Source organism: Cervus elaphus, chromosome 20, assembly GCF_910594005.1.
Source record: "Cervus elaphus chromosome 20, mCerEla1.1, whole genome shotgun sequence".
Lineage (NCBI taxonomy): Eukaryota > Metazoa > Chordata > Mammalia > Artiodactyla > Cervidae > Cervus > Cervus elaphus.
Genome location: NC_057834.1, coordinates 10,072,339 through 10,095,801, shown reverse-complemented (window position 1 = coordinate 10,095,801; position 23,463 = coordinate 10,072,339).

Below are 23,463 nucleotides of genomic sequence, written 5' to 3'. Positions count from 1 at the left end.
GGTTCCCGCCGCAACTCGAGAAAAACCATGAGACTCCCCCTCGCCGCGAGATGAGGCCCGATTCCCCTGCACTGCGTGCAGAGCAATTCCGTGTTGCACATCACACATGAAAGGAGCCTTGATTTCCTTGATGGCACTCCAGAGAAACCCCAAGAACACTGTTTCAAGGCTAGAGGGAACCTGAGGTCACTGTAGCAACACAAAAGAGCTCCGTGGACCAAAAATCAACTCGAGATGAGAGGTTAGTCCCTGGCTTCGACTCCAGAGGAATACCACCTTACCACAAGCACCTCAAGAGGAGGCTTCTCTCAGCTCTAGGTATGTGACTGGGACCCTGATTTTGCGGCCTCAAGTGGAATGCACACCACGATGCCCTGACTCAAAATAAGGCCGGATATCCCTGCAGTGACTTGAATGCAGGCTCGTCTTGCATCTCCCAAGACGAAAGGATGTCTGAATCCCCTGTGGAGACCACAGAAAAAGACCTAGTTCCCCACCTCATCGCGACCGGAGGCCTCACATCCTTTGGAAACTCCAGAGGTACGCGGAGATCAGTGCCTCCAAAGGAGACGATGCCTGACTCCTCGTGAAACTTGATAGGAGTCCCAGGATTCCTGTGGCACGTGGAAAGGGAACCTTGGTCTCCCGCCTCAGCTGGAGAGGCGTCCCAATTGCCCTGCCAAGCCTCGAGGAGAATCCCAAATTGTCCCTCGAAACTAGGGAGGAGTCCTGACGTCGCTGAACAAACACGTGGGTGGAAGGACCATCCCCGTCGTAACTCGAGACTATACCCCAGGTTCCCGCCGCAACTCGAGAAAAACCATGAGACTTCCCCCTCGCCGCGAGATGAGGCCTGATTCCCCTGCACTGCGTGCAGAGCAATTCCGTGTTGCACATCACACATGAAATGAGCCTTGATTTCCTTGATGGCACTCCAGAGAAACCCCAAGAACACTGTTTCAAGGCTAGAGGGATTCTGAGGTCACTGTAGCAACACGAAAGAGCTCCATGGACGAAAAATCAACTCGAGATGAGAGGTTAGTCCCTGGCTTCGACTCCAGAGGAATACCACCTTACCAGAAGCACCACAAGAGGAGGCTTCTCTCAGCTCTAGGTATGTGAGAGGGACCCTGAGTTTGCGGCCTCAAGTGGAATGGACACTGCGATTCCCTGACTCGAAATAAGGCGGGATATCCCTGCAGTGACTTAAATGCAGGCTAGTTTTGCATCTCCCAAGACGAAAGGATGTCTGAATCCCTTGTGGAGACCACAGAGAAAGACCTAGTTCCCCACCTCATCGCGACCGGAGGTCTCACATTCTTTGAAAACTCCAGAGGTACACGGAGATCAGTGCCTCCAAAGGAGACGATGCCTGACTCCTCGTGAAACTTGATAGGAGTCCCAGGATTCCTGTGGCACGTTGAAAGGGACCCTTGGTCTCCCCCCTCAGCTGGAGAGGCATCCCAATTGCCCTGCCAAGCCTCGAGGAGAATCCCGAGTTGTCCCTTGCAACTAGGCAGGAGTCCTGACGTCGCTGAACAAACACGTGTGTGGAAGGGCCATCCCCATCGTAACTCGAGAATATACCCCAGGTTCCCGCTGCAACTCGAGAAAAACCATGAGACTTCCCCCTCGCCGCGACATGAGGCCCGATTCCCCTGCACTGCGTGGAGAGCAATTCCGTGTTGCACATCACACATGAAAGGAGCCTTTATTTCCTTGATGGCACTCCAGAGAAACCCCAAGCACACTGTTTCAAGGCTAGAGGGATCCTGAGGTCACTGTAGCAACACAAAAGATCTCCGTGGACGAAAAATCAACTCGAGATGAGAGGTTAGTCCCTGGCTTCGACTCCAGAGGAATACCACCTTACCACAAGCCCTACAGGACCAGGCTTCTCTCAGCTCTAGGTATGTGAGAGGGACCCTGAGTTTGCGGCCTCAAGTGGAATGGACACCGCGATGCCCTGACTCGAAATAAGGCCGGATATCCCTGCAGTGACTTGAATGCAGGCTCGTCTTGCATCTTCCAAGACGATAGGATGTCTGAATCCCCTGTGGAGACCACAGAAAAAGACCTAGTTCCCCACCTCATCGCGACCGGAGGCCTCACATCCTTTGAAAACTCCAGAGGTACGCGGAGATCAGTGCCTCCAAAGGAGACGATGCCTGACTCCTCGTGAAACTTGATAGGAGTCCCAAGATTACTGTGGCACGTGGAAAGGGACCCTTGGTCCTCCGTCTCAGCTGGAGAGGCGTCCCAATTGCCCTGCCAAGCCTCGAGGAGATTCCCGAGTTGTCTCTCGCAACTAGGCAGGAGTCCTGACATGGCTGAACAAACACGTGTGTGGAAGGGCCATCCCCGTCGTAACTCGAGAATATACCCCAGGTTCCCGCCGCAACTCGAGAAAAACCATGAGACTTCCCCCTCGCCGCGAGATGAGGCCCGATTCCCCTGCACTGCGTGCAGAGCAATTCCGTGTTGCACATCACACATGAAAGGAGCCTTGATTTCCTTGCTGGCACTCCAGAGAAACCCCAAGAACACTGTTTCAAGGCTAGAGGGATCCTGAGGTCACTGTAGCAACACGAAAGAGCTCCGTGGACGAAAAATCAACTCGAGATGAGAGGTTAGTCCGTGGCTTCGACTCCAGAGGAAACCACCTTGCCACAAGCACCTCAAGAGGAGGCTTCTCTCAGCTCTAGGTATGTGAGAGGGACCCTGATTTTGCGGCCTCAAGTGGAATGCACACCATGATACCCTGACTCGAAATAAGGCCGGATATCCCTGCAGTGACTTGAATGCAGGCTCGTCTTGCATCTCCCAAGACGAAAGGATGTCTGAATCCCCTGTGGAGACCACAGAGAAAGACCTAGTTCCCCATCTCATCGCGACCGGAGGCCTCACATCCTTTGAAAACTCCAGAGGTACACGGAGATCAGTGCCTCCAAAGCAGACGATGCCTGACTTCTCGTGAAACTTGATAGGAGTGACAGGATTCCTGTGGCACGTGGAAAGGGACCCTTGGTCTCCCGCCTCAGCTGGAGAGGCGTCCCAATTACCCTGCCAAGCCTTAAGGAGAATCCCGATTTGTCCCTTGCAACTAGGCAGGAGTCCTGACGTCGCTGAAGAAACACGTGGGTGGAAGGGCCATCCCCGTCGTAACTCGAGAATATACCCCAGGTTCGCGCCGCAACTCAAGAAAAACCATGAGACTTCCCCCTCGCCAGAGATGAGGCCCGATTCCCCTGCACTGCATGCAGCGCAATTCCGTGTTGCACATCACACATGAAAGGAGCCTTGATTTCCGTAGTGGCACTCCAGAGAAACCCCAAGAACACTGTTTCAAGGCTAGAGGGATCCTGAGGTCACTGAAGCAACACAAAAGAGCTCCGTGGATCAAAAATCAACTCGAGATGAGAGGTTAGTCCCTGGCTTCGACTCCAGAGGAATACCACCTTACCACAAGCACCTCAAGAGGAGGCTTCTCTCAGCTCTAGGTATGTGAGAGGGACCCTGAGTTTGCGGCCTCAAGTGGAATGGACACTGCGATGCCCTGACTCGAAATAAGGCCGGATATCCCTGCAGTGAGTTGAATGCAGGCTCGTCTTGCATCTCCCAAGATGACAGGATGTCTGAATCCCCTGTGGAGACCACAGAGAAAGACTTAGTTCCCCACCTCATCGCGACCGGAGGCCTCACATCCTTTGAAAACTCCAGAGGTACGCCGAAATCAGTGCCTCCAAAGGAGACGATGCCTGACTCCTCGTGAAACTTGATAGGAGTCCCAGGATTCCTGTGGCAAGTGGATAGGGACACTTGGTCTCCCGTCTCAGCTGGAGAGGCGTCCCAATTGCCCTACCAAGCCTCGAGGAGAATCCCGAGTTGTCCCTCGCAACTAGGCAGAAGTCCTGCCGGCGCTGAACAAACACGTGGGTGGATGGACCATCCACGTCGTAACTCGAGAATATACCCCAGGTTACCGCCGCAACTCGAGAAAAACCATGAGACTTCCCCCTCGCCGCGACATGAGGCCTGATTCCCCTGTACTGCATGCAGAGCAATTCCGTGTTGCACATCACACATGAAAGGAGCCTTGATTTCCTTGATGGCACTCCAGAGAAACCCCAAGAACACTGTTTCAAGGCTAGAGGGATCCTGAGGTCACTGTAGCAACACGAAAGAGCTCCGTGGACCAAAAATCAACTCGAGATGAGAGGTTAGTCCCTGGCTTCGACTCCAGAGGAATACCACCTTACCACAAGCACCTCAAGAGGAGGCTTCTCTCAGCTCTAGGTATGTGAGAGAGACCCTGAGTTTGCGGTCTCAAGTGCAATGGACACCGCGATGCCCTGACTCGAAATAAGCCCGGATATCCCTTCAGTGACTTGAATGCAGGCTCGTCTTGCATCTCCCAAGACGAAAGGATGTCTGAATCCCCTGTGGAGACCACAGAGAAAGACCTAGTTCCCCACCTCATCGCGACCGGAGGCCTCACATCCTTTGAAAACTCCAGAGGTACGCAGAGATCAGTGCCTCCAAAGGAGAAGATGCCTGACTCCTCGTGAAACTTGATAGGAGTCCCAGGATTCCTGTGGCACGTGGAGAGGGACACTTGGTCTCCCGCCTCAGCTGGAGAGGCGTCCCAATGGCCCTGCCAAGCCTGGAGGAGAATCCCGAATTCTTCCTCACAACTAGGCACGAGTCTTGCCGTCGCTGAACAAACACGGGTGTGGAAGGGCCATCCCCGTCGTAACTCGATAATATATCCCAGGTTCCCGCCGCAACTCGAGAAAAACCATGAGACTTCCCCCTCGCTGCGAGATGAGGCCCGATTCCCCTGCACTGCGTGCAGAGCAATTCTGTGTTGCACATCACACATGAAAGGAGCCTTGATTTCCTTGATGGCACTCCAGAGAAACCCCAGGAACACTGTTTCAAGGCTAGAGGGATCCTGAGGTCACTGTAACAACACGAAAGAGCTCCGTGGACGAAAAATCAACTCGAGATGAAACGTTAGTCCCTGGCTTCGACTCCAGAGGAATACTACCTTACCACAAGCACCTCAAGAGGAGGCTTCTCTCAGCTCTAGGTATGTGACAGGGACCCTTAGTTTGTGGCCTCAAGTGGAATGGACAGGGTGATGCCCTGACTCAAAATAAGGCCGGATATCCCTGCAGTGACTTGAATGCAGGTTCGTCTTGCATCTCCCAAGACGAAAGGATGTCTGAATCCCCTGTGGAGACCACAGAGAAAGACCTAGTTCCCCACCTCATCGCGACCGGAGCCCTCACATCCTTTGAAAACTCCAGAGGTACGCGGAGATCAGTGCCTCCAAAGGAGACGATGCCTGAATCCTCGTGAAACTTTATAGGAGTCCCAGGATTCCTGTGGCACATGGAAAGGGACCCTTGGTCTCCCGCCTCAGCTGGAGAGGGGTCCCAATTGCCCTGGCAAGCCTCGAGGAGAATCCCGAGTTGTCCCTCTGAACTAGGCAGGAGTCCTGACGTCGCTGAAGAAACACGTGGGTGGAAGGGCCATCCCTGTCGTAACTCGAGAATATATCCCAGGTTCCCGCCGCAACTCGAGAAAAACCATGAGACTTCCCCCTCTCCTGAGATGAGGCCCGATTCCCTGCACTGCATGCAGAGCAATTCCGTGTTGCACATCACACATGAAAGGAGCCTTGATTTCCTTAGTGGCACTCCAGAGAAACCCCAAGAACACTGTTTCAAGGCTAGAGGGATCCTGAGGTCACTGAAGCAACACGAAAGAGCTCCGTGGACCACAAATCAACTCGAGATGAGAGGTTAGTCCCTGGCTTCGACTCCAGAGGAATACCACCTTACCACAAGCACCTCAAGAGGAGGCTTCTCTCAGCTCTAGGTATGTGAGAGGGACCCTGAGTTTGCGGCCTCAAGTGGAATGGACACTGCGATGCCCTGACTCGAAATAAGGCCGGATATCCCTGCAGTGAGTTGAATGCAGGCTCGTCTTGCAGCTCCCAAGATGACAGGATGTCTGAATCCCCTGTGGAGACCACAGAGAAAGACCTAGTTCCCCATCTCATCGCGACCGGAGGCCTCACATCCTTTGAAAACTCCAGAGGTACGCGGAGATCAGTGCCTCCAAAGGAGACGATGCCTGACTCCTCGTGAAACTTGATAGGCGTCCCAGGATTCCTGTGGCAAGTGGATAGGGACACTTGGTCTCCCGCCTCAGCTGGAGAGGCGTCCCAATTGCCCTACCAAGCCTCGAGGAGAATCCCGAGTTGTCCCTCGCAACTAGGCAGGAGTCCTGCCGTCGCTGAACAAACACGTGGGTGGAAGGGCCATCCCCGTCGTAACTCGAGAATATACCCCAGGTTCCCGCCGCAACTCGAGAAAAACCATGAGACTTCCCCCTCGCCGCGACATGAGGCCTGATTCCCCTGTACTGCATGCAGAGCAATTCCGTGTTGCACATCACACATGAAAGGAGCCTTGATTTCCTTGATGGCACTCCAGAGAAACCCCAAGAACACTGTTTCAAGGCTAGAGGGAACCTGAGGTCACTGTAGCAACACAAAAGAGCTCCGTGGACGAAAAATCAACTCGAGATGAGAGGTTAGTCCCTGGCTTCGACTCCAGAGGAATACCACCTTACCACAAGCACCTCAAGAGGAGGCTTCTCTCAGCTCTAGGTATGTGAGAGGGACCCTGAGTTCGCGGCCTCAAGTGGAATGGACACCGCGATGCCCTGACTCGAAATAAGGCCGGATATCCCTGCAGTGACTTGAATGCAGGCTCGTCTTGCATCTCCCAAGACGAAAGGATGTCTGAATCCCCTGTGGAGACCACAGAGAAAGACCTAGTTCCCCACCTCATCGCGACCGGAGGCCTCACATCCTTTGAACACTCCAGAGGTACACGGAGATCAGTGCCTCCCAAGCAGACGATGCCTGACTCCTCGTGAAAATTGTTAGGAGTCCCAGGATTCCTTTGGCACGTGGAAAGGGACCCTTGGTCTCCCGCCTCAGCTGGAGAGGCGTCCCAATTGCCCTGCCAAGCCTCGAGGAGAATCCCGAGTTGTCCCTCGCAACTAGGCAGGAGTCCTGACGTCGCTGAACAAACACGTGGGTGGAAGGGCCATCCCCGTCGTAACTCGAGAATATACCCCAGGTTCCCGCCGCAACTCGAGAAAAACCATGAGACTTCCCCCTCGCCGCGGGATGAGGCCCGATTCCCCTGCACTGCGTGCAGAGCAATTCCGTGTTGCACATCACACATGAAATGAGCCTTTATTTCCTTGATGGCACTCCAGAGAAACCCCAAGCACACTGTTTCAAGGCTAGAGGGATCCTGAGGTCACTGTAGCAACAAAAAAGATCTCCGTGGACGAAAAATCAACTCGAGATGAGAGGTTAGTCCCTGGCTTCGACTCCAGAGGAATACCACCTTACCACAAGCCCTACAGGACCAGGCTTCTCTCAGCTCTAGGTATGTGAGAGGGACCCTGATTTTGCGGCCTCAAGTGGAATGGACACGGCGATGCCCTGACTCGAAATAAGGCTGAATATCCCTGCAGTGAGTTGAGTGCAGGCTCGTCTTGCATCTCCCAAGACGAAAGGATGTCTGAATCCCCTGTGGAGACCACAGAGAAAGACTTAGTTCCCCACCTCATCGCGACCGGAGGCCTCACATCCTTTGAAAACTCCAGAGGTACGCGGAGATCAGTGCCTCCAAAGGAGACGATGCCTGGCTCCTCGTGAAACTTGTTAGGAGTCCCAGGATTCCTGTGGCACGTGGAAAGGGACACTTGGTCCCCCCCCTCAGCTGGAGAGGCATCCCAATTTTCCTGCCAAGCCTTAAGGAGAATCCCGATTTGTCCCTTGCAACTAGGCAGGAGTCCTGACGTCGCTGAACAAACACGTGTGTGGAAGGGCCATCCCCGTCGTAACTCGAGAATATACCCCAGGTTCCCGCCGCAACTCGAGAAAAACCATGAGACTTCCCCCTCGCGGCAAAATGAGGCCCGATTCCCCTGCACTGCGTGCAGAGCAATTCCGTGTTGCACATCACACATGAAAGGAGCCTTGATTTCCTTGATGGCACTCCAGAGAAACCCCAAGAACACTGTTTCAAGGCTAGAGGGATCCTGAGGTCACTGTAGCAACACAAAAGAGCTCCGTGGACCAAAAATCAACTCGAGATGAGAGGTTAGTCCCTGGCTTCGACTCCAGAGGAATACCACCTTACCACAAGCACCTCAAGAGGAGGCTTCTCTCAGCTCTAGGTATGTGAGAGGGACCCAGATTTTGCGGCCTCAAGTGGAATGCACACCACGATGTCCTGACTCGAAATAAGGCCGGATATCCCTGCAGTGACTTGAATGCAGGCTCGTCTTGCATCTCCCAAGACGAAAGGATGTCTGAATCCCCTGTGGAGACCACAGAAAAAGACCTAGTCTCCCACCTCATCGCGACCGGAGGCCTCACATCCTTTGAAAACTCCAGAGGTACGCGGAGATCAGTGCCTCCAAAGGAGACGATGCCTGACTCCTCGTGAAACTTGATAGGAGTCCCAGGATTCCTGTGGCACGTGGAAAGGGACACTTGGTCTCCCGACTCAGATTGAGAGGAGTCCCAATTGCCCTGCCAAGCCTCGAAGAGATTCCCGAGTTGTACCTCGCACCTAGGCAGGAGTCCTGGCGTTGCTGAACAAACACGTGTGTGGAAGGGCCATCCCCGTCGTAACTCGATAATATACCCCAGGTTCCCGCCGCAACTCGAGAAAAACCATGAGACTTCCCCCTCGCCGCGAGATGAGGCCCGATTCCCCTGCACTGCGTGCAGAGCAATTCCGTGTTGCACATCACACATGAAAGGAGCCTTGATTTCCTTGATGGCACTCCAGAGAAACCCCAAGAACACTGTTTCAAGGCTAGAGGGATCCTGAGGTCACTGTAACAACACGAAAGAGCTCCGTGGACGAAAAATCAACTCGAGATGAAACGTTAGTCCCTGGCTTCGACTCCAGAGGAATACCACCTTACCACAAGCACCTCAAGAGGAGGCTTCTCTCAGCTCTAGGTATGTGACAGGGACCCTTAGTTTGTGGCCTCAAGTGGAATGGACAGGGTGATGCCCTGACTCAAAATAAGGCCGGATATCCCTGCAGGGACTTGAATGCAGGTTCGTCTTGCATCTCCCAAGACGAAAGGATGTCTGAATCCCCTGTGGAGACCACAGAGAAAGACCTAGTTCCCCACCTCATCGCGACCGGAGGCCTCACATCCTTTGAAAACTCCAGAGGTACGCGGAGATCAGTGCCTCCAAAGGAGACGATGCCTGAATCCTCGTGAAACTTGATAGGAGTCCCAGGATTCCTGTGGCACGTGGAAAGGGACCCTTGGTCTCCCGCCTCAGCTGGAGAGGGGTCCCAATTGCCCTGGCAAGCCTCGAGGAGAATCCCGAGTTGTCCCTCTGAACTAGGCAGGAGTCCTGACGTCGCTGAAGAAACACGTGGGTGGAAGGGCCATCCCCGTCGTAACTCGAGAATATACCCCAGGTTCGCGCCGCAACTCGAGAAAAACCATGAGACTTCCCCCTCGCCCGAGATGAGGCCTGATTCCCCTGTACTGCATGCAGAGCAATTCCGTGTTGCACATCACACATGAAAGGAGCCTTGATTTCCTTGATGGCACTCCAGAGAAACCCCAAGAACACTGTTTCAAGGCTAGAGGGATCCTGAGGTCACTGTAGCAACACGAAAGAGCTCCGTGGAGCAAAAATCAACTCGAGATGAGAGGTTAGTCCCTGGCTTCGACTCCAGAGGAATACCACCTTACCACAAGCACCTCAAGAGGAGGCTTCTCTCAGCTCTAGGTATGTGAGAGAGACCCTGAGTTTGCGGTCTCAAGTGCAATGGACACCGCGATGCCCTGACTCGAAATAAGCTCGGATATCCCTGCACTGACTTGAATGCAGGCTCGTCTTGCATCTCCCAAGACGAAAGGATGTCTGAATCCCCAGTGGAGACCACAGAGAAAGACCTAGTTCCCCACCTCATCGCGACCGGAGGCCTCACATCCTTTGAAAACTCCAGAGGTACGCAGAGATCAGTGCCTCCAAAGGAGACGATGCCTGACTCCTCGTGAAACTTGATAGGAGTCCCAGGATTCCTGTGGCACGTGGAAAGGGACCCTTGGTCTCCCGCCTCAGCTGGAGAGGCGTCCCAATTGCCCTGCCAACCCTCGAGGAGAATCCCGAGTTGTCCCTCACAACTAGGCAGGAGTCCTAACGTCGCTGAACAAACACATGGGTGGAAGGGCCATCCCCGTCGTAACTCGAGAATATACCCCAGGTTCGCGCCGCAACTCGAGAAAAACCATGAGACTTCCCCCTCGCCGCGACATGAGGCCTGATTCCCCTGTACTGCATGCAGAGCAATTCCGTGTTGCACATCACACATGAAAGGAGCCTTGATTTCCTTGATGGCACTCCAGAGAAACCCCAAGAACACTGTTTCAAGGCTAGAGGGATCCTGAGGTCACTGTAGCAACACGAAAGAGCTCCGTGGAGCAAAAATCAACTCGAGATGAGAGGTTAGTCCCTGGCTTCGACTCCAGAGGAATACCACCTTACCACAAGCACCTCAAGAGGAGGCTTCTCTCAGCTCTAGGTATGTGACAGGGACCCTGATTTTGCGGCCTCAAGTGGAAGGCACACCACGATGCCCTGACTCAAAATAAGGCCGGATATCCCTGCAGTGACTTGAATGCAGGCTCTTCTTGCATCTCCCAAGACGAAAGGATGTCTGAATCCCCTGTGGAGACCACAGAAAAAGACCTAGTTCCCCACCTCATCGCGACCGGAGGCCTCACATCCTTTGGAAACTCCAGAGGTACGCGGAGATCAGTGCCTCCAAAGGAGACGATGCCTGACTCCTCGTGAAACTTGATAGGAGTCCCAGGATTCCTGTGGCACGTGGAAAGGGAACCTTGGTCTCCCGCCTCAGCTGGAGAGGCGTCCCAATTGCCCTGCCAAGCCTCGAGGAGAATCCCAAATTGTCCCTCGAAAGTAGGGAGGAGTCCTGACGTCGCTGAACAAACACGTGGGTGGAAGGGCCATCCCCGTCGTAACTCGAGACTATACCCCAGGTTCCCGCCGCAACTCGAGAAAAACCATGAGATTTCCCCCTCGCCGCGAGATGAGGCCTGATTCCCCTGCACTGCGTGCAGAGCAATTCCGTGTTGCACATCACACATGAAATGAGCCTTGATTTCCTTGATGGCACTCCAGAGAAACCCCAAGAACACTGTTTCAAGGCTAGAGGGATTCTGAGGTCACTGTAGCAACACGAAAGAGCTCCATGGACGAAAAATCAACTCGAGATGAGAGGTTAGTCCCTGGCTTCGACTCCAGAGGAATACCACCTTACCAGAAGCACCTCAAGAGGAGGCTTCTCTCAGCTCTAGGTATGTGAGAGGGACCCTGAGTTTGCGGCCTCAAGTGGAATGGACACTGCGATTCCCTGACTCGAAATAAGGCGGGATATCCCTGCAGTGACTTAAATGCAGGCTAGTTTTGCATCTCCCAAGACGAAAGGATGTCTGAATCCCTTGTGGAGACCACAGAGAAAGACCTAGTTCCCCACCTCATCGCGACCGGAGGTCTCACATTCTTTGAAAACTCCAGAGGTACACGGAGATCAGTGCCTCCAAAGGAGACGATGCCTGACTCCTCGTGAAACTTGATAGGAGTCCCAGGATTCCTGTGGCACGTTGAAAGGGACCCTTGGTCTCCCCCCTCAGCTGGAGAGGCATCCCAATTGCCCTGCCAAGCCTCGAGGAGAATCCCGAGTTGTCCCTTGCAACTAGGCAGGAGTCCTGACGTCGCTGAACAAACACGTGTGTGGAAGGGCCATCCCCATCGTAACTCGAGAATATACCCCAGGTTCCCGCTGCAACTCGAGAAAAACCATGAGACTTCCCCCTCGCCGCGACATGAGGCCCGATTCCCCTGCACTGCGTGGAGAGCAATTCCGTGTTGCACATCACACATGAAAGGAGCCTTGATTTCCTTGATGGCACTCCAGAGAAACCCCAAGCACACTGTTTCAAGGCTAGAGGGATCCTGAGGTCACTGTAGCAACACAAAAGATCTCCGTGGACGAAAAATCAACTCGAGATGAGAGGTTAGTCCCTGGCTTCGACTCCAGAGGAATACCACCTTACCACAAGCACCTCAAGAGGAGGCTTCTCTCAGCTCTAGGTATGTGAGAGGGACCCTGAGTTTGCGGCCTCAAGTGGAATGGACACTGCGATGCCCTGTCGCGAAATAAGGCCGGATATCCCTGCAGTGACTTGAATGCAGGCTCGTCTTGCATCTCCCAAGATGAAAGGATGTCTGAGTCCCCTATGGAGACCACAGAGAAAGACCTAGTTCCCCACCTCATCGCGACCGGAGGCCTCACATCCTTTGAAAACCCCAGAGGTACGCGGAGATCAGTGCCTCCAAAGGAGACGATGCCTGACTCCTCGTGAAACTTGATAGGAGTCCCAGGATTCCTGTGGCACGTGGAAAGGGACACTTGGTCTCCCGCCTCAGCTGGAGAGGCGTCCCAATTGCTCTGGCAAGCCTCGAGGAGAATCCCGAGTTGTCCCTCGCAACTAGGCAGGAGTCCTGACGTCGCTGAACAAACACGTGTGTGGAAGGGCCATCCCCGTCGTAACTCGAGAATATACCCCAGGTTCCCGCCGCAACTCGAGAAAAACCATGAGACTTCCCCCTCGCCGCGAGATGAGGCCCAATTCCCCTGCACTGCATGCAGAGCAATTCCGTGTTGTACATCAAACATGAAAGGAGCCTTGATTTCCTTGATGGCACTCCAGAGAAACCCCAAGAACACTGTTTCAAGGCTAGAGGGATCCTGAGGTCACTGTAGCAACACGAAAGAGCTCCGTGGGCCAAAAATCAACTCGAGATGAGAGGTTAGTCCCTGGCTTCGACTCCAGAGGAATACCACCTTACCACAAGCACCTCAAGAGGAGGCTTCTCTCAGCTCTAGGTATGTGAGAGGGACCCTGATTTTGCGGCCTCAAGTGGAATGGACACCGCGATGCCCTGACTCGAAATAAGGCTGGATATCCCAGCAGTGACTTGAATGCAGGCTCGTCTTGCATCTCCCAAGACGAAAGGATGTCTGAATCCCCTGTGGAGACCACAGAGAAAGACCTAGTTCCGCACCTCATCGCGACCGGAGGCCTCACATCCTTTGAAAACTCCAGAGGTACGCGGAGATCAGTGCCTCCAAAGGAGACAATGCCTGACTCCTTGTGAAACTTGATAGGAGTCCCAGGATTCCTGTGGCTCGTGGAAAGGGACCCTTGGTCTCCCGCCTCAGCTGGAGAGGCGTCACAATTGCCCTGCCAAGCCTCGAGGAGAATCCCGAGTTGTCCCTCGCAACTAGGCAGGAGTCCTGACGTCGCTGAACAAACACGTGTGTGGAAGGACCGTCCCCGTCGTAACTCGAGAATATACCCCAGGTTCCCGCCGCAACTCGAGAAAAACCATGAGAATTCCCCCTCACCGCGAGATGAGGCCCGATTCCCCTGCACTGCGTGCAGAGCAATTCCGTGTTGCACAACACTCTTTAAAGGAGCCTTGATTTCCTTAATGGCACTCCAGAGAAACCCCAAGAACACTGTTTCAAGGCTAGAGGGATCCTGAGTTCACTGTAGCAACACGAAAGAGCTCCGTGGACCAAAAATCAACTCGAGATGAGAGGTTAGTCCCTGGCTTCGACTCCAGAGGAATACCACCTTACCACAAGCACCTCAAGAGGAGGCTTCTCTCAGCTCTAGGTATGTGAGAGGGACCCTGAGTTTGCGGCCACAAGTGGAATGGACAGCGCGATGCCCTGACTCGAAATAAGGCCGGATATCCCTGCACTGACTTGAATGCAGGCTCGTCTTGCATCTCCGAAGACGAAAGGATGTCTGAATCCACTGTGGAGACCACAGAGAAAGACCTAGTTCCCCACCTCATCGTGACCGGAGGCCTCACATCCTTTGAAAACTCCAGAGGTACGCGGAGATCAGTGCCTCCAAAGGAGACGATACCTGACTCCTCGTGAAACTTGAAAGGAGTCCCAGGATTCCTGTGGCACGTGGAAAGGGACCCTTGGTCTCCCGCATCAGCTGGAGAGGCGTCCTAATTGCCCTGCCAAGCCTCGAGGAGAATCCCGAGTTGTCCCTCGCAACTAGGCAGGAGTCCTGACGTCGTTGAACAAACACGTGTGTGGAAGGGCCATCCCCGTGGTAACTCGAGAATATACCCCAGGTTCCCGCCGTAACTCGAGAAAAACCATGAGACTTCCCCCTTGCCGCGAGATGAGGCCCGATTCCCCTGCACTGCGTGCAGAGCAATTCCGTGTTGCACATCAAACATGAAAGGAGCCTTGATTTCCTTGATGGCACTCCAGAGAAACCCCAAGAACACTGTTTCAAGGCTAGAGGGATCCTGATGTCACTGTAGCAACACGAAAGAGCTCCGTGGACCAAAAATCAACTCGAGATGAGAGGTTAGTCCCTGGCTTCGACTCCAGAGGAATACCACCTTACCACAAGCACCTCAAGCGGAGGATTCTCTCAGCTCTAGGTATGTGAGAGGGACCCTGAGTGTGCGGCCTCAAATGGAATGGACACTGCGATGCCCTGACGCGAAATAAGGCCGGATATCCCTGCAGTGACTTGAATGCAGGCTCGTCTTGCATCTCCCAAGACGAAAGGATGTCTGAATCCCCTGTGGAGACCACAGAGAAAGACCTAGTTCCCCACCTCATCGCGACCGGAGGCCTCACATCCTTTGAAACCTCGAGAGGTACGCGGAGATCAGTGCCTACAAAGGAGACGATGCCTGACTCCTCGTGAAACTTGATAGGAGTCCCAGGATTCCTATGGCACGTGGAAAGGGACCCTTGGTCTCCTGCCTCAGCTGGAGAGGCGTCCCAATTGCCCTGCCAAGCCTCGAGGAGAATCCCGAGTTGTCCCTCGCAACTAGGCAGGAGTCCTGACGTCGCTGAACAAACACGTGGATGGAAGGGCCATCCCCGTCGTAACTCGAGAATATACCACAGGTTCCCGCCGCAACTCGAGAAAAACCATGAGACTTCCCCCTCGCCGTGAGATAAGGCCCGATTCCCCTGCACTGCTTCCAGAGCAATTCCGTGTTGCACATCAAACATGAAAGGAGCCTTGATTTCCTTGATGGCACTCCAGAGAAACCCCAAGAACACTGTTTCAAGGCTAGAGGATCCTGAGGTCACTTTTTCAAAACGAAAGAGCTCCGTGGACGAAAAATGAACTCGAGATGAGAGGTTAGTCCCTGGCTTCGACTCCAGAGGAATACCACCTTACCACAAGCACCTCAAGAGGAGCCTTCTCTCAGCTCTAGGTATGTGAGAGGGACCCTGAGTTTGTGGCCTCAAGTGAAATGGACACCGCAACGCCCTGACGCGAAATAAGGCCGGATATCCCTGCAGTGACTTGAATGCAGGCTCGTCTTGCATCTCCCAAGACGAAAGGATGTCTGAATCCCCTGTGGAGACCACAGAGAAAGACCTAGTTCCCCACCTCATCGCGACTGGAGGCCTCACATCCTTTGAAAACTCCAGAGGTACGCGGAGATCAGTGCCTCCAAAGGAGACAATGCCTGAATCCTCGTGAAACTTGATAGGAGTCCCAGGATTCCTGTGGCACATGGAAAGGGACCCTTGGTCTCCCGCCTCAGCTGGAGAGGGGTCCCAATTGCCCTGGCAAGCCTCGAGGAGAATCCCGAGTTGTCCCTCTGAACTAGGCAGGAGTCCTGACGTCGCTGAAGAAACACGTGGGTGGAAGGGCCATCCCCGTCGTAACTCGAGAATATACCCCAGGTTCGCGCCGCAACTCGAGAAAAACCATGAGACTTCCCCCTCGCCGCGACATGAGGCCCGATTCCCCTGTACTGCATGCAGAGCAATTCCGTGTTGCACATCACACATGAAAGGAGCCTTGATTTCCTTGATGGCACTCCAGAGAAACCCCAAGAACACTGTTTCAAGGCTAGAGGGATCCTGAGGTCACTGTAGCAACAGGAAAGAGCTCCGTGGAGCAAAAATCAACTCGAGATGAGAGGTTAGTCCCTGGCTTCGACTCCAGAGGAATACCACCTTACCACAAGCACCTCTAGAGGAGGCTTCTCTCAGCTCTAGGTATGTGAGAGAGACCCTGAGTTTGCGGTCTCAAGTGCAATGGACACCGCGATGCCCTGACTCGAAATAAGCTCGGATATCCCTGCACTGACTTGAATGCAGGCTCGTCTTGCATCTCCCAAGACGAAAGGATGTCTGAATCCCCTGTGGAGACCACAGAGAAAGACCTAGTTCCCCACCTCATCGCGACCGGAGGCCTCACATCCTTTGAAAACTCCAGAGGTACGCAGAGATCAGTGCCTCCAAAGGAGACGATGCCTGACTCCTCGTGAAACTTGATAGGAGTCCCAGGATTCCTGTGGCACGTGGAAAGGGACCCTTGGTCTCCCGCCTCAGCTGGAGAGGCGTCCCAATTGCCCTGCCAAGCCTCGAGGAGAATCCCGAGTTGTCCCTCACAACTAGGCAGGAGTCCTGACGTCGCTGAACAAACACATGGGTGGAAGGGCTATCCCCATCGTAACTCGAGAATATACCCCAGGTTACCGCCGCAACTCGAGAAAAACCATGAGACTTCCCCCTCGCCGCGAGATGAGGCCGGAATCCCCTGCACTGCATGCAGAGCAATTCCGTGTTGCACATCAAACATGGAAGGAGCCTTGATTTCCTTGGTGGCACTCCAGAGAAACCCCAAGAGCAGTGTTTCAAGGCTAGAGGGATCCTGAGGTCACTGTAGCAACACGAAAGAGCTCCGTGGCCCAAAAATCAACTCGAGATGAGAGGTTAGTCCCTGGCTTCGACTCCAGAGGAATACCACCTTACCACATGCACCTCAAGAGAAGGCTTCTCTCAGCTCTAGGTATGTGAGAGGGACCCTGAGTTTGCGGCCTCAAGTGGAATGGACACTGCGATGCCCTGTCGCGAAATAAGGCCGGATATCCCTGCAGTGACTTGAATGCAGGCTCGTCTTGCATCTCCCAAGATGAAAGGATGTCTGAGTCCCCTATGGAGACCACAGAGAAAGACCTAGTTCCCCACCTCATCGCGACCGGAGGCCTCACATCCTTTGAAAACTCCAGAGGTACGCGGAGATCAGTGCCTCCAAAGGAGACGATGCCTGACTCCTCGTGAAACTTGATAGGAGTCCCAGGATTCCTGTGGCTCGTGGAAAGGGACCCTTGGTCTCCCGCCTCAGCTGGAGAGGCGTCACAATTGCCCTGCCAAGCCTCGAGGAGAATCCCGAGTTGTCCCTCGCAACTAGGCAGGAGTCCTGACGTCGCTGAACAAACACGTGTGTGGAAGGACCGTCCCCGTCGTAACTCGAGAATATACCCCAGGTTCCCGCCGCAACTCGAGAAAAACCATGAGAATTCCCCTTCACCGCGAGATGAGGCCCGATTCCCCTGCACTGCGTGCAGAGCAATTCCGTGTTGCACAACACACTTTAAAGGAGCCTTGATTTCCTTAATGGCACTCCAGAGAAACCCCAAGAACACTGTTTCAAGGCTAGAGGGATCCTGAGTTCACTGTAGCAACACGAAAGAGCTCCGTGGACCAAAAATCAACTCGAGATGAGAGGTTAGTCCCTGGCTTCGACTCCAGAGGAATACCACCTTACCACAAGCACCTCAAGAGGAGGCTTCTCTCAGCTCTAGGTATGTGAGAGGGACCCTGAGTTTGCGGCCACAAGTGGAATGGACAGCGCGATGCCCTGACTCGAAATAAGGCCGAATATCCCTGCAGTGACTTGAATGCAGGCTCGTCTTGCATCGCCCAAGACGAAAGGATGTCTGAATCCCCTGTGGAGACCACAGAGAAAGACCTAGTTCCCCACCTCATCGCGACCGGAGGCCTCACATCGTTTGAAAATTTCAGAGGTACGCGGAGATCAGTGCCTCCAAAGGAGACGATGCCTGACTCCTCGTGAAACTTGATAGGAGTCCCAGGATTCCTATGGCACGTGGAAAGGGACCCTTGGTCTCCTGCCTCAGCTGGAGAGGCGTCCCAATTGCCCTGCCAAGCCTCGAGGAGAATCCCGAGTTGTCCCTCGCAACTAGGCAGGAGTCCTGACGTCGCTGAACAAACACGTGGATGGAAGGGCCATCCCCGTCGTAACTCGAGAATATACCACAGGTTCCCGCCGCAACTCGAGAAAAACCATGAGACTTCCCCCTCGCCGTGAGATAAGGCCCGATTCCCCTGCACTGCTTCCAGAGCAATTCCGTGTTGCACATCAAACATGAAAGGAGCCTTGATTTCCTTGATGGCACTCCAGAGAAACCCCAAGAACACTGTTTCAAAGCTAGAGGATCCTGAGGTCACTTTTTCAAAACGAAAGAGCTCCGTGGACGAAAAATGAACTCGAGATGAGAGGTTAGTCCCTGGCTTCGACTCCAGAGGAATACCACCTTACCACAAGCACCTCAAGAGGAGGCTTCTCTCAGCTCTAGGTATGTGAGAGGAATGCTGAGTTTGCGGCCTCAAGTGAAATGGACACCGCAACGCCCTGACGCGAAATAAGGCCAGATATCCCTGCAGTGACTTGAATGCAGGCTCGTCTTGCATCTCCCAAGACGAAAGGATGTCTGAATCCCCTGTGGAGACCACAGAGAAAGACCTAGTTCCCCACCTCATCGCGACCGGAGCCCTCAAATCCTTTGAAAACTCCAGAGGTACGCGGAGATCAGTGCCTCCAAAGGAGACGATGCCTGACTCCTCGTGAAACTTTATAGGAGTCCCAGGATTCCTGTTGCACATGGAAAGGGACCCTTGGTCTCCCGCCTCAGCTGGAGAGGGGTCCCAATTGCCCTGGCAAGCCTCGAGGAGAATCCCGAGTTGTCCCTCTGAACTAGGCAGGAGTTCTGACGTCGCTGAAGAAACACGTGGGTGGAAGGGCCATCCCCGTCGTAACTCGAGAATATAACCCAGGTTCGCGCCGCAACTCGAGAAAAACCATGAGACTTCCCCCTCGCCGCGAGATGAGGCCGGAATCCCCTGCACTGCGTGCAGAGCAATTCCGTTTTGCACATCAAACATGGAAGGAGCCTTGATTTCCTTGGTGGCACTCCAGAGAAACCCCAAGAGCAGTGTTTCAAGGCTAGAAGGATCCTGAGGTCACTGTAGCAACACGAAAGAGCTCCGTGGACCAAAAATCAACTCGAGATGAGAGGTTAGTCCCTGGCTTCAACTCCAGAGGAATACCACCTTACCACAAGCACCTCAAGAGGAGGCTTCTCTCAACTCTAGGTATGTGAGAGGGACCCTGAGTTTGCGGCCTCAAGTGGAATGGACACTGCGATGCCCTGTCGCGAAAAAAGGCCGGATATCCCTGCAGTGACTTGAATGCAGGCTCGTCTTGCATCTCCCAAGATGAAAGGATGTCTGAATCCCCTGTGGAGACCACAGAGAAAGACCTAGTTCCCCACCTCATCGCGACCGGAGGCCTCACATCCTTTGAAAACTCCAGAGGTACGCGGAGATCAGTGCCTCCAAAGGAGACGATGCCTGACTCCTCGTGAAACTTGATAGGAGTCCCAGGATTCCTGTGGCACGTGGAAAGGGACACTTGGTCTCCCGCCTCAGCTGGATAGGCGTCCCAATTGCCCTGCCAAGCCTCGAGGAGAATCCCGAGTTTTCCCTAACAACTAGGCAGGAGTCCTGACGTCGCTGAACAAACACGTGGGTGGAAGGGCCATCCCCGTCGTAACTCGAGAATATACCCCAGGTTACCGCCGCAACTCGAGAAAAACCATGAGACTTCCCCCTCGCCGCGAGATGAGGCCGGAATCCCCTGCACTGCATGCAGAGCAATTCCGTGTTGCACATCAAACATGGAAGGAGCCTTGATTTCCTTGGTGGCACTCCAGAGAAACCCCAAGAGCAGTGTTTCAAGGCTAGAGGGATCCTGAGGTCACTGTAGCAACACGAAAGAGCTCCGTGGCCCAAAAATCAACTCGAGATGAGAGGTTAGTCCCTGGTTTCGACTCCAGAGGAATACCACCTTACCACATGCACCTCAAGAGAAGGCTTCTCTCAGCTTTAGGTATGTGAGAGGGACCCTGAGTTTGCGGCCTCAAGTGGAATGGACACCGCGATGCCCTGACTCGAAATAAGGCCGGATATCCCTGCAGTGAAATGAATGCAGGCTCGTCTTGCATCTCTCAAGATGAAAGGATGTCTGAATCCCCTGTGGAGACCACAGAGAAAGACTTAGTTCCCCACCTCATGGCGACCGGAGGCCTCACATCCTTTGAAAACTCCAGAGGTACGCGGAGATCAGTGCCTCCAAAGGAGACGATGCCTGAATCCTCGTGAAACTTGATAGGAGTCCCAGGATTCCTGTGGCACATGGAAAGGGACACTTGGTCTCCCCCCTCAGCTGAAGAGGATTCCCAATTGCCCTGCCAAGCCTCGAGGAGAATCCCGAGTTGTCCCTCGCAACTAGGCAGGAGTCCTGACGTCGCTGAAGAAACACGTGGGTGGAAGGGCCATCCCCGTCGTAACTCGAGAATATACCCCAGGTTCCCGCCGCAACTCGAGAAAAACCATGAGACTTCCCCCTCGCCGCGAGATGAGGCCCGATTACCCTGCACTCCGTGCAGAGTAATTCCGTCTTGCACATTACACATGAAAGGCGCCTTGATTTCCTTGATGGCACTCCAGAGAAACCCCAAGAACACTGTTTCAAGGCTAGAGGGATCCTGAGGTCACTGTAGCCACACGAAAGAGCTCCGTGGGCCAAAAATCAACTCGAGATGAGAGGTTAGTCCCTGGCTTCGACTCCAGAGGAATACCACCTTACCACAAGCACCTCAAGAGGAGGCTTCTCTCAGCTCTAGGTATGTGAGAGGGACCCTGAGTTTGCGGCCTCAAGTGGAATGGACACCGCGATGCCCTGACGCAAAATAAGGCCGGATATCCCTGCAGTGACTTGAATGCAGGCTCGTCTTGCATCTCCCAAGACGAAAGGATGTCTGAATCCCCTGTGGAGACCACAGAGAAAGACCTAGTTCCCCACCTCATCGCGACCGGAGGCCTCACATCCTTTGAAAACTCCAGAGGTACGCGGAGATCAGTGCCTCCAAAGGAGACGATGCCTGACTACTCTTGAAACTTGATAGGAGTCCCAGGATTCCTGTGGCTGGTGGAAAGGGACCCTTGGTCTCCCGCCTCAGCTGGAGAGGCGTCCCAATTGCCCTGCCAACCCTCGAGGAGAATCCCGAGTTGTCCCTCACAACTAGGCAGGAGTCCTGACGTCGCTGAACAAAGACGTGTGTGGAAGGGCCATCCCCGTCGTAACTCGAAAATATACCCCAGGTTCCCGCCGCAAGTCGAGAAAAACCATGAGACTTCCCCCTCGCTGCAAGATGAGGCCCGATTCCCCTGCACTGCATTCAAAGCAATTCCGTATTGCACATCAAACATGAAAGGAGCCTTGATTTCCTTGATGGCACTCCAGAGAAACCCCAAGAACACTGTTTCAAGGCTAGAGGGATCCTGAGGTCACTGTAGCCACACGAAAGAGCTCCGTGGACCAAAATTCAACCCGAGATGAGAGGTTAGTCCCTGGCTTAGACTCCAGAGGAATACCACCTTACCAAAAGCACCTCAAGAGGAGGCTTCTCTCAGCTCTAGCTATGTGAGAGGGACCCTGATTTTGCGGCCTCAAGTGGAATGGACACTGCGATGCCCTGACGCAAAATAAGGCCGGATATCCCTGCAGTGACTTGAATGCAGGCTCGTCTTGCATCTCCCAAGACGAAAGGATGTCTGAATCCCCTGTGGAGACCACAGAGAAAGACCTAGTTCCCCACCTCATCGCGACCGGAGGCCTCACATCCTTTGAAAACTCCAGACGTACGCGGAGATCAGTGCCTCCAAGGGATACGATGCCTGACTCCTCGTGAAACTTGATAGGAGTCCCAGGATTCCTGTGGCACGAGGAAAAGGTCCCTTGGTCTCCCGCCTCAGCTGGAGAGGCGTCCCAATTGCCCTGCCAAGCCTCGAGGAGAATCCCGAGTTTTCCGTCGCAACTAGGCAGGAGTCCTGCCGTCACTGAACAAAGACGTGTGTGGAAGGGCGATCCCCGATGTAACTCGAGAATATACCCCAGGTTCCCGCCGCAACTCGAGAAAAACCATGAGACTTCCCCCTCGCCGCAAGAGGAGGCCCGATTCCCATGCACTGCGTGCAGAGCAATTCCGTGTTGCACATCACACATGAAAGGAGCCTTGATATCTTTGATGGCACTCCAGAGAAACCCCAAGAACACTGTTTCAAGGCAAGAGGGATCCTGAGGTCACTGTAGCAACACGAAAGAGCTCCGTGGACCAAAAATCAACTCGAGATGAGAGGTTAGTCCCTGGCTTCGACTCCAGAGGAATACCACCTTACCAGAAGCACCTCAAGAGGAGGCTTCTCTCAGCTCTAGGTATGTGAGAGGGACCCTGAGTTTCCGGCCTCAAGTGGAATGGACACTGCGATGCCCTAACTCGAAATAAGGCCGATTATCCCTTCAGTGACTTGAATGCAGGCTCGTCTTGCATCTCCCAAGTCGAAAGTATGTCTGAATCCCCTGTGGAGACCACAGAGAAAGACCTAGTTCCCCACCTCATCGCGACCGGAGGCCTCACATCCTTTGAAAACTCCAGAGGTACGCGGAAATCAGTGCCTCCAAAGGAGACGATGCCTGACTCCTCGTGAAAGTTGATAGGAGTCCCAGGATTCCTGTGGCACGTGGAAAGGGACCCTTGGTCTCCCGCCTCAGCTGGAAAGGCGTCCCAATTGCCCTGCCAAGCCTCGAGGAGAATCCCGAGTTGTCCCTCGCAACTAGGCAGGAGTCCTGACGTCGCTGAAGAAACACGTGTGTGGAAGGGCCATCCCCGTCGTAACTCGAGAATATACCCCAGGTTCCCGCCGCAACTCGAGAAAAACCAAGAGACTTCCCCCTCGCCGCGAGATGAGGCCCGATTCCCCTGCACTGCATTCAAAGCAAATCCATATTGCACATCAAACATGAAAGGAGACTTGATTTCCTTGATGGCACTCCAGAGAAACCCCAAGAACACTGTTTCAAGGCTAGAGGGATCCTGAGGTCACTGTAGCAACACGAAAGAGCTCCGTGGACCAAAAATCAACTCGAGATGAGAGGTTAGTCCCTGGCTTCGACTCCAGAGGAATACTACCTTACCACAAGCACCTCAAGAGGAGGCTTCTCTCAGCCTTAGGTATGTGAGAGGGACCCTGAGTTTGCGGCCTCAAGAGGAATGGACACTGCGATGCCCTGACTCGAAAT